Source organism: Rousettus aegyptiacus, unplaced genomic scaffold (genome assembly GCF_014176215.1).
Source record: "Rousettus aegyptiacus isolate mRouAeg1 unplaced genomic scaffold, mRouAeg1.p scaffold_m13_p_12, whole genome shotgun sequence".
NCBI classification, from domain to species: Eukaryota; Metazoa; Chordata; class Mammalia; order Chiroptera; family Pteropodidae; genus Rousettus; species Rousettus aegyptiacus.
In genome coordinates this window covers 91635966-91648083 of record NW_023416287.1, presented here as the reverse complement: position 1 = coordinate 91648083, position 12118 = coordinate 91635966, and the positions used below count along the sequence as shown (strand labels likewise).

General features: G+C 41.8%; 1 protein-coding gene and 1 pseudogene across 6 annotated transcripts in view; both read right to left on the bottom strand.

The window, feature by feature from the left end:
• Positions 1-1137, bottom strand: part of CUNH18orf63 (chromosome unknown C18orf63 homolog) — a 30859-nt gene extending 29722 nt beyond the window's left edge. For 3 of the 6 annotated variants that reach the window (XR_001597354.2, XR_004953775.1, XM_016148398.2), the window contains exon 1: positions 532-1135. The gene's annotated coding sequence lies outside the window, so the exon portion shown is untranslated. Of the gene's footprint in view, positions 1-531 lie in introns of all 6 variants that reach the window. The other 3 variants (XR_004953773.1, XR_004953772.1, XM_016148400.2) reach the window with 3 other exon arrangements.
• Positions 1138-7917: 6780 nt separating this feature from the next.
• On the bottom strand, positions 7918-11846 carry LOC107512631 (annotated as a pseudogene).
• Positions 11847-12118: the final 272 nt, after the last annotated feature.

The window sequence follows — 12118 nt, the reverse complement described above, 5'->3', positions numbered from 1 at the left end:
GCTCCGCAGGGGCTGCCGCGGGCAGCGGGCCAGCCTTCGCCCTCTCTCCCAGCCTTTTTTCTCCCCTGCAGTGCTGGAATCAGGCGGAAACATCCCCGAGGGCTAGATTTAGCTTCCGTAGTGTTCAGAGGGCGATTCTGTCAATCGCTGATACAGTAAGATGCCCCGACACTGGAACCTCCCGAATGTCCCCGTTCGGACGGCTCGGGGCAGCTCTCATCGCACAGACGCCTCCATGCCCCGCCCCTGGCCACCCCGCACGTCTCTCACAGACACAGGCCCGAGCTGTCGGCGTGCGGGCAAGGGGGCCTGCTGCCTCCTTCCCTACACAAACCACCTCCCAATGGTGGTGAAAGGACCCGTAAGATGTTCTGTAAAACTCCAAAGCCTTCGGAGCTGTCGCTCCTGAGGCGGAAGCGCGGGCTTTCTCCCTCGTGGGGGGGAGGATGCGGGACGGGCGGCAGGGCCTGTAGCGGCCCTCCTCGCTCCTTTCCTGGCTCCCTCAAGCCCATGACACCAGGCCCGCCTGACCTCTGTGGGACTGTCGCCCGCTGGTTTTCGCTCCTGAGCCACCTCTTCACCACCACCCGGCAGTCCCAGCAGGAACAGCACACCACGTTCCCGGCATGCCCTGCAATCCCAGCAGAACTCCGAAGCTCCCAGCATGCCCCGCGCATGCCACGTTCTCCCGGCATGCCTTGCTATCCTGGCCGACTCCGAACACTCCCAGCAGTCTCTGCGTGCCAGTTTTCTTTGCAGACACTGCTGACGCTGCAGTTCCCTGAGAGGAATTGGGGTTCACGCCAGTGGGGCCAGGCCAGGAGGCTTTGTGGTCTCCGAGGGTGAGGGAAACTGCATCTGCGCAGTACAGCCCCTGCAGAGCTGCGGTCACCAAAATCCTGCACCGACATTGTTGGCCTCAGGTGCGGAAGTCCACTTTTTGTGTTCCCCTGAAAACTCTGCCAAGTTGTCCATGACTGGAACGTGCAGCAGCGTGGCACGGAAGGAAAGCCTGATGCAAGTGGGTACAGGCGCCGTGCTTTCGTTTGTCAAATATTTATTGGGCGCCTATTGCGTGCCGGGAGCTTGTCCAGGATTTAGTCATGAAGTGCGAAGCAAACGACCTTCCCTGCTCTCGTGGGGCTTACAGTTTACTGGGGAGGAGGGGAGGCAAATGATAAGATAAATGAGCAAAGTATTAGTTGATGGAGTCTTGGGAGAGGTTATTACAAGGTCGGGAGGCAGCATGGAGCAGGTGACATGGTGATGGGAGTAAGACATGGAGGAGGCGGGAGGGGGCGACCATGCGGATATAGAGGGAGAACATTGCAAGGAGGAATAGAGGGCATAAAGGCCCGAGGCAGAAGGGTGATCAGCTGGCTGCAGTGCAGCAGAGCAGAGAAGTAGCAATCACTTAAGGAGATTTCAGAATCAGACAGACAGGGGGCCAGATAGGTTAAAGCAGACTGGGCAGTGTTAGGCCTGATAAGTCGTGTTATGTTGTAACAGGTACACCCAGGCTGCTATGCTGCGAATGGTCTGAAGGGGACAGGACAGGAAGGAGAGCAGTTAGGCCGCAATGGCAATTATTCAGGGGAGAGGCGATGTGGGATAGATCAGGGTAGTGACATGGAGGCCTAAGGCGGAATGAGATTATTGAGATATTTTGAAATTAGATTTAGTAGGCTTTGAATGTGGCTTAATGTGGGGTCAGAGAGGAGTCAAGTGTAAAGGTTTTTGTACTAAGGACTTGGAAGGATGGAGTTGCTCCTAACCGAGAATAACCGAGAAGGAGAAGACTGTGGGAGGGGTGTGCTTGGGAATGAAGATCAGAAGGATTCAGTTTTGGACATGTCGACACTGAGTTGTTCTGGGGAAAGATCTGTATGTCATAGTTGATGTTTAAAACCATGAGACCAGGTCAGATTTCCAAGAGAGTGAGTAGAAAGAAAAGAGTCCTTACTCAGAATCCTGGGAGACTCCCGTACAGGTTTGGGTGCCGGAGCCAGCCGGCTGAGATCGAACAGCACCTGAAAGAGGGGGGTGAAGCCTAAGAGAAAAAAGAGAAGACAGAAAAGATCTTTCCGGGAGGGCATACAGTCAGAGCTGCAGCCCCGAGTTTATTTAGCATAGCCTTTTTATGTGATTTTGAATACCATAATCAATCACATTACCATAGCAAAGCACACTGTACATATCTAAAACAATGCTTGTCAATTACATAAGATCATACACATTCTTGTTTCCATGGTAGTATAACATTCCATTACCTTAAAAGGTGGTTTTCTGAGGCTTACCAAGGTAACTCAACATCCTGTTTCCTAGAACCATTGTTTTAAACTCATCAGCCATACTAGGACTTTTAGCTACGAGACTTCTTCAGTGCCTCATGACGGTTTCTCAAAATGGCTCCTGATGTTTGGGAAGGTGAGGATGAACCGCTAGGTGAACTGTCAAGAAATTCCTATTAAGAGATTTGCCACTTTCCAACTTTACAGCTATCCAGGTTCCGGAAGTTATGTGTTGAAAGTATGAGATTTCATAGTGTGTTTAATGTTTCATTTACAGTATTCAAGTAATTATTTGCAAAGTTTTGGCAAAGAGAAGTGTTTTTAGATAGCCCCCTAACTCAGTAAGAAAGTGCTAGATACTTACATGTAGTTTGGTTACTTAGAACCACAGCTGTGAAATCATAATAAGTGATTAATTGTCACAAGGTTGGTGAGCAAAATCAGCCTCCTATGACAAAAATAATTTCCAACTTAAGGAACAAAATGCTATCTTCTGAAACTACCATTCTAACAAATATGACATCCCGAACTTAACATTCATAGTCTGAAGGTTTTGTCAGTAGTCATTGGAATTATTAAAACAAACTCTGAAAGTTATAGAAAAGCTCTTTATCCCACTTTGTATATACACATAGGGAAAAGCCGTATGAAGACAGGATACAAATATAGATTCAATTTAAATTTTTTAACTGCAGATATTTGCTAGTCTTTTTTTTTTTTTTTAAATCTATTCAGATAAGGGTAACGCCAGCTGCCTTTCATTCTGAAAAGCACCTGTGTCATTACCTCATGTTCTTAATATCTGTGGTGTTGAGCTGATGGCCTCTGGCTTCAACAGTAATTTTAACAAGGCAGAATTAAAAATATTTGAAGTTTTTAATTATACCACAGCACCAAACACCCAAGTATTAAATAGTTCAGTTCTAGTCACATGCAAGGTAAAACATATGGACCTTATTTTGATCTTTTCTTGAATAAACAAACAATAAAAGAACTGAAAGATTTGCATATTAACTGTATACTTAATTGTACTAATAAGTTATTTTTTAGATGGGAATATTACTTTGATAATATAAAATTCTTATAGACATTGAAATAGTTACTGGTAAAATAATATATCTGAGATTTGCTTTAGAGTAATATGTGAGACGAGGAAGGTGATAAAGAAGAAATAAAATTGGCCATATTTTGAGAAATATTGACAGTGAAGAGTCATATTTTTATTTGTGCTTTTATGCATTGTATCCACTCTACTTTCATATGTGTTTGAATTTTTCTATAAGAAAAAGTGTTTTGAAAAAACTTGTATTTCAAAAGTAAAGAAAGTGAAGATACAGGCTATAAATTGGAGAATATATTTTCACATATATAATCTACAAATGTTTAGTTTCCAGATTATATAAAGAACTTTTACAAGTCAATTAGAGTAAGACAGTCACAGAAAAAGCACAAAAGGCCTCTTCCAGCCAGTTAACAACTTGCTCCAAGGTAGCTAATTGCTAACACGTTAATTTTGCTTATTTTGAAAATTCATATTAATGGAGTCATACATACATTGTGAACTCTTTTGTGTCTAGCTTTTTTGTAAATATTATGTTTATGAGATTCATCCCGTTGTTGAGGGAGGCAGTGTTTTCATTACCAGAAGTATTCTATTGTGTGTATATACTTCAATTTACTTATCTTTTGTAAGGTTGATGGGCAATTAGATTGCTTCCAGTTTGGGATAATTAGGAAGAATGCTGCTAAGAGTATCCTTGTTCATTTATTTTGCATTTCCTTTTATTCAACATGGATGAATTTTAAAAACATAATTTTGAATTTTTGGAGAGACTACATACACTATATCTCTTTTTTATAACACTCAGTCATTTTCCATGAAAAGCCGAACAAGAAATTGTTGATATAGTCACATGTGCAAAATAATTTTTTCACAGACAAGGAAATGATAAGCATTTCAGAATAATGATTTTGGGGAGGCAGAGGGATGGCAGATGAGACGAGTCCATAGTCTCTGGGTCAAGTAAAGAATTCATTGACGTTCACTTATATTATACTTTAAAACATGTGCATTCATGTATGTGTATATTACATCATAATTTTTAGTTAACAAAAAAACTCACTCTGTGTTCTTCCAGGGAAACTCTTTCCACACAGGTTACATTTTGCTGATGAGCTTGTGGGTGGTCTTATTCAGTCACCAGGTCTTTGAGTTATTTGCATTTCCCTTTCACTCAAGGGCATTCAAGATTCAAAGAATCTTCTTAAGGATTCCACCCACCAGTTTGACTCTGTATATCCCTTTTATGAAGAATAGGATTGTTGCATTGTGTTAAATCATATTTAAACTGTTGAGACATGCAAAGGTTAGGCCATATTCTGTGTTTAGGCAAGAACCATACGAAAATGAAGGTTCTTTTTGAGAAAGATGACCTAAGGAAGAGTCAGATCTTTAGATAGGAAATTGGAACAATGATGACAAGACTTCAGTGGGGGTTGTGGCTGGCTTCAGCCTGCATCTTGGCCTAGAAGTTGAAGAGTTTAGATGTCTAAGGTTGTATGTATAAGTGGAGCATGATCAGCTGTCCTCAACTGTGCAAAGGGAGCCTGGGACTTAGAGGGACAGTCCCTCGCTGAGTGTGCACCTCACAATCACTTAAGGAGATTTGAGAATCAGACTTATTGAATTGGATGGTATCGCTGCTTCATTTATGAAAGGTGAATAAACTATGTCAGGCTCTAGAATAATTACTTGGTGGAAATTTTATTTTATTTTTTGCTATTCTTCAGCAAAGTCCATTTGAATTTTCTGGTTCTGCTGTAAGAAAACAAAGTGGTATTTATCCACACTTCTGCCGGAGTGTTGAAGGAGAGCAGGGTGATGGTGGGTGGTGGGAGTGAGATCAGTGATCAGGGAAAGAAGGATGTGGGGGGTGAAGTCGTAGCCCAGAAACTAAAGTTATTTCCTTCTAGTGTCAACGTTAGAGGTCCTTGATGGTATTTTGTATAGATGTAGATGTGAACAAAACTTGACTTCCATCGCTGTGTCTCAGATTTCATTTTCCGACCTTTTACCAACGTCATTGTCCTTAGCAAGCATACCAAAGCCTTTTGGTTGATGATTATCAGGGTCCCTTAAAATGTAGCCAGAAATATTTCTGTAAGTATATGCTGGAATAGCATGACAACTGAAATAAATACCAAACTGGTTATAATTATACTATAAGCAATCATCTATCACAAGACCCAGGAGGTATGGCCCCTGGTGCTACGGTATTCTTTGTCCCTTTGTCTTGTCAATCATTAGTACCTGAATTATGCTAATAAAAAACTATGGCCACAGCAGTCTGTAGCTGAGAATAATTTTCACAGAACTGCTGGGTCATGTGTCTACTCCTACATCCCTGTTAAGTATGTTATCCTACATAAATTCTATTATATTTGTTGGAGTTCCAGGCTTTGTTTTTCTTCTGAAGCTATCTTCTCACTGTGGTGACCTTCCGATTACACCTTTGGCCCTCCATCAGACGTAGATTTATTCAAGTAGGTAGCTGTGTTTCCTACATAGGTCTTTGAGCTCCCCAGCTTGCAAGAACTCTACTGTCTGCACCATCATCTGGGTCACTTGTACTCATATGTGCATGCATTGAGCATCTTGGATTGGGCCTAGATCTACACACTTGTTCATTTTAAACAATTTTCATGCCACTGCTGCATTTATCTTGTTACTTCCCTCTGATTCCTAGAGTGGGAAAGAAAAGTTTAGCCATTAGTAGATATCTCTGGAAAAGTTAAAAAAACTTGTCTAGTACTTTTGCTAGTGACAAATGAATAAAATCCACATTGCTAGGTATGGTTATAGTATAATTATGATCTTCCATGCCATCTTCTATATCACATACTCTTACTTGGTTAAAGCATTTATTAAGCATGCACTGAGTGCCAGGCACTGTGACTGGCTATCCCAGCCCTTAAGGAATTTTAGGCCCAGGGAGAAAGATCAAGCACGTGGACCAAAGATGTAGGAGTGTGTGACAGTGAGGGTCAGGGAAGCAAGGACTACTGAGAGGGCACTGGTGGGAGGGGAAAGGTGTGGTGAGCATGTGCTTCTTCCAGAGTTGACTCCTGGGTCAGAAAGGTCCTGAATCCTTGGCCAGGGCAAAGGAAGTGGGAGAGAGGAGGTAAGGAAGTCCTCTGACAGAGGAGAGCGCTTGAGCGAGGGTGTGGAAGTGAGGGAAGGCAGCTCGGTCTCCAGAGATCTAAAATTAGGCTATAAGGTTTGCTGTGTTAATGACAAAGTGTGAAAGTAGAAGGAGGGGCAGATTTTGAATAATATGGTATGCTCTGGTGAGGAATTTGAACTTTAGTTATTGGAAGACATTGGATGGTCTTAGGCAAGTAGCGATGCGATCAGATGTTAATTTTAGATCCATTTCTCTATGGAAGATGGGTCTGAGAGGTTCGAGAACAGAGGCAAGAAGAACCCTCTGGGAAGTTACTGTGAGCAGGCAGATGGTCAGGAAAGCACACCTGGGGCAGTAGTGGTAGGGATGAGAGGAAAGCACTGCTCAGAGATTTAGGAGGAAAAATCCGTAGGACTCGGTGATGGATTCAATTTTGAGGGTGACCTGGTTGGTTCCCAAACTTCTGACTTGAGCAACCTAATGACGATAACATCATCGACTATGTTTCATGGAACTGTCTTTAACCTCGACCCTTAACAGAGTTAAGTAGGGTATCTGGAATTTTCTTTATCTACACCATTTCAATCTTGTTCTATTTACTTGTGCTAGAGACAAAATGAGGTTTTAAAAACTAAATTTAATATTGCAACCATGTCCAATAATCAAACATCTACTCTCTTTATTTGCCTGTTCCTACTTAAAGAAGGACATAAAAGGAAAATGTCCCTAAGAATGTATTTACAATAAGATGTCCTACATATAATTAACTTATTAGAAGTTAACTGAGGAAAATTACCCTACTTCAGCAATGAACTTAAGACATTCGTTTTAGCTTTGTGACCAGATAATATCCATTGCTCTGTGTCCCTCATTTCTTCCTCTGCAATACAATTGATCAGAGATTCTCAACTGACATTCTGGTGTATTGTAAATATGCATGGGTAAAAGCAACTTTGTCATACTTGATTTACTTGATTTATTTTTATTTTTTCCAAAGGACAATCCTTTATTATTCAATTTAGGTAAGTCCAGAATCAGTCAGTGTAGACAGGTAAAAAACTAAACTAAAACAGCAAAAAATGCAGTTTCATTTGGCAAAGACCCAAACATAACACCAGTCTGGCACCTCATCAAGGGATCTGCCAACAACACGGTTGGAGACCCCCATCCCACCCTCAGATCTGCCAGCTCACTTTTAAAAAATCAAACATGAATTCTTCAGTGAAAAAGTAAAATATTTATTCTCTTTCACAAGCAATAAAATCACCAAATCAGCTAAGATTTGGAAGTTACGGCCAGCTAGTACAATTTCCTGCTTTTAATGTGTACATATTTTAGATTTAGTAATCTTTTCCACACATAGACAGGCTTGAGAAAAATTTCAAAAATCAAAGAAGCTGTTAATTCATGCATTTTATGACTTTGGTTAGTTCTTCAAGTGTTTAGACTTCAGAGCTGCTAATGACACTAAATTCAATGCCACATTGGTTGAGTCAATCAGCTTGTTTCTGGAGAAAGAGGCTCCAGATGTGAAGACCCTACCCACCTTAGGAAGGTCAGAGGCATTCAGAAGGGTCATGGCTGCTGGGACCATGGCTATGGGGATGGCTAAGTAGCCAGCCTCTGGTCCTTTCACTCGAGTACAAATTCTGTTCTTGTCAGTATCAAAGCCTTGATTGTATCTTTGACCTCAGAATGTCATCGTAAATGATGAGGCATCAGTCTGTTTTTGTGTTAGACCTTGTTTTGAAAAATAACCAAAGGAGAAGAGCCACTGGAATTTTATGAGAAGTTACCTTCCAATGCCAAACATCACAAAGAATAAAGTGTCACGAACATCAGCTCGATAATAGTGGTAGTGCCTCCCGCAGTCCTGTCAGCAGCATATTGAACAGGTGATTACTCTTAACTTTTTGTGCAGTTAATGCTGAGCCTGCTTCACAACAGACAGATCCACCCCCAAGAAAGGACTGGAATAATTGCCGAGTTCTCTGCAGTAAGAAAGTGGTCGCCCTCTTTTCAATTTTGGAACAATAATTGGGACAGGTTTCAGGTTTGACTCATTTCGTAGTTATTTCAAATTACTGTGACCTCCAAAACCATAAACTGCTGACTTCCAGGTACCTTCAGGAGTGCACAATCCCTCGGGTCCTGAATGTACAGTCATGAAACTCTGCATAGCCAAGGGGCACTCATTTTATTTCTGGCATGTGTTACTCCCAGATCTGCTGGAATGGAGTCAAAGCCACCACTTGCAGTGATATAAACCTCCTTTTCTGCAGCTCTCTCATGATACTTTCAACACGTTAGTTCCAGAAACTGAGGTTCTCCAGAGGTGTCAATACAGGTCATTTCATTTTCAGTACGTGCTTTTACTGTACATTCTCCATGGAATCGATATGGCCCTACACGACTGAGGACGACTGTTGCCTGTTTAGCCATTTCGTGAAGTGAGGCTGCAGTGGTGATACCACGAATCATCATTCCTACTTCAGGTGCGAGTGTCCATCTTTCCTGCCTCAGGCAGCCCTCTGCGGCACTCGCTACAGCTTCTCCCAGGACCAGCCTGCACCACCCAGAGCAGGTGAGAGTTCCCCTCCACCTGCTCCCAGGCCACTTCCTCAATCACAGACTGGCCAGCGAAGCCAGAGGTGCTGAACAGTACCAGCTGGAAAGGCCTTGGCGCGGTCTCCAGGACAAGCCCACAGTGAGCAGAGGCTCAGGAAGGCTGAGGCCTGGGGTGGCTCATGCGTGATTTATTTTAAAATGAATTAACATTTTAAGAAATTAGAAAAATTTGGAAATTATTGCTAATAGATGGACTTGTTTAGAAATTAACTAGGTTATATATGCTGGAAGTATAGGTATTTTTGGAAGGGAAAAGATAACCTATGGTAACATATTTAGAAGGCATTGATATGCAAATTATCCATGTAGATATTTGAATTTTAGTCCATCTTTGAGAAATACTCATTTGTTGAGGGAACCAGCTCTGTGGTTATAACTATATAATGGAAAATACAACTATCAGTGGGCAGGAAAGAGCTGCTCAAGTGAGTCTTTGGCACAAGTGGCAGAAGGAATTAGAAAAGAAATTGAAAAACCTAATGTTTGCTTCTTTCTGTCTTATAATGGAAGAGAAGACCAAATTCTTTTTATGGTGTGTTTTTACCTGAGGAACTTTAGGAGTAGAGTTGGTTTTCTAAATCAGGAGTCCCCAACCCCTGGGCCTGGGACCAGTATTGGTCCATGGCCTGTTAGGAGCCAGGCCACACAGCAGGAGATGAGCAACAGTGAGCAGCAAAACATCTGTATTTGCAGCTGCTCTCCAGTGCTAACATCAGTGCCTCAGCACCACCTCAGATCATCAGGTGTTAGATTCTCAAAGGAGCCACTGTTCCTTTGAGACTACTGTTCTGAATGTTGATAAAAATTTTTTGCTGGAGGAGAAGTCAGGAGGAGTTTGCGTTTGTGTTCCTTTCTCAGGTTTGTTTGTTTCTAAATTTACCTACGTTTACTTTGCTTTGGAGCATCTGCCAAATAGGGTATTTCCTTATACCAGTGTTTTAGAACAAGGAAATCTTGTTAAATAATCATCATCATAACACGAGCTAAAATCTGTTGTTTGCTTTCTATGTGCCAGCCCCTTTGCTAATAAGCATTTTCTAAGCAGTGGCTTAGAACAGTTAACTGACTAGCTCATAGTCATACATCTGATACCTCACACCTGATAGGATTTAGGAACTGGCACCGAAGTTTTGTTTTTAACCACTTCTAGAGTTATTTGGAACTGAGAGCAACATCTGAGGGAGAGACATCTGAAATAGTCTTGACACTGGATTATAGAGGTAGCTGTCTGTTCAAGAAGAGTCTAATCGCTCTGCCAGAGGTCACGTCGGGAGAGTCAGCAGTCCTGAAACCATTAGGGAAATGGTACAATTTGGTTTAACATTTTTAAGATGTATAGGAAAATTATAACACTGAATGCATATATCTGAAAAGAGGGAAAGTCTCAGATCAATAAACCCCCCCCCTCAAGAAACTAGGGGAAAAAAAGCAAAAAATAAACCAAGACAAGTAAAAAGAGGGAACTAATAGAGAGCGGGAATCAATAACATTGAATAAAAGAAAAACAAAAGAGAAAAGCTTGTTCTTTGAAAAGATCAATATAACTGACAAACCTCTAGCAAGGCTGACAACAAAATATGAGAGAACTCACAAATTATAAGTATCAGGCATTAAACAGGATATCACTACAGACCCTGCATACATCAAAAGGACAGTAATGTGCTACTGTGAACAACTATATACACATAGATTTGACAATTTACATGAAATTTCAAAATGCAATTTCGAAAAATGCAAAATTCTACAACTCAGTATCAAACATAATTTGAGTAGTCCTATAACTGTTATGGAAGTTAAATTAATAATTTAAAAACTCTTGAAAAAGAAATCTGCTGGCCCAGATCGTTTCACTGGAGAATTCTCCAAACTTTCAAAGAATAAAGCTAATTCTACATGATCCCTTCCAGAAACAGAAGATAAGGGAATACTTCCCAACTCATTCTATGAAGCAGTGTTACTCTGATACACAAACCAGACCAATAAATGCATAAACAGAAATCTACACATCAATCTCTCATAGAAAAGCTCAACATATTTATGAATGTGTAAAAAATATTATGTACAACTGAGTTTATTCCAGAGATGCAGGGCTGGTTCAATATTTGACTGTCCATGTATTCCATCATATGAAAAGGCTAAAGAATATTTGGAATGCTTGGGAAAATGTTTTCTTCTCATCGGCCATTCCTACAGAGGACAGAGGGAGGAGAGGGAATGTTGGTGACTAACATTCACTACGTTAAAATGGAAGAACCGTGCTCAGCTTGTGGGAGGATGACCCACACGCGCAGCATGTCCTGTAGCTCTTTTTGGAATTGACTAGCGTTGCTGAAAAAGGCCTTACTACATATCAGATGACTTTTTAATATGCTGGAATTTTTCCATTTTTTCCCCTCGAATAATTGTAAACCTTCGCATGAGTACCCACTGGGGAGGTACTCTTCTAGATTGTTCCGAGTGCTACCAAACATTTAGGATTTACCTTAATGATATACACAAGACAGAAGACACTAATACAAGTACTCGTTTAGACAGTGGTCAACAGCGAAGACAGCGAAGTACACCAGTTACAAAAATAATTAGAACGTTTATTTCTTTATAAAGAAATAATTCCCCTGGGTTGGTTTTTCCTGAGAAATGGGCTGTCCTGGGGATTGTGCGGGGGCGGGGGCAGTCAAGCAAAGTTAGAGTGACAGTTTGTTCTGGGCAGCACTTTTGTTTCACCGAGGCTACTTGATAGCATTGCGTGTTTTAACGTCCACGAAGCTCATTTCTGTCTCATGTCACGCTAACAGTTTACTCCTGAGATTTGCAGCGGAAAGGGCTCGTTACAAATTAATGTCCAGGTCTGGCTGATCTGACTTGATTGTAAATAGTGGTAATTTTGATGTGAGGTCGCTGCTCCGCACAGAGTGGGCGCTGCACTGGCCCCTTCGAATCCCTTTGACAGCCACGCCGCCGCGTTCCGGCTTTGCGCTGCGGGGTCTCCCAGATCGCCCCGCCCCACCTTCTGCG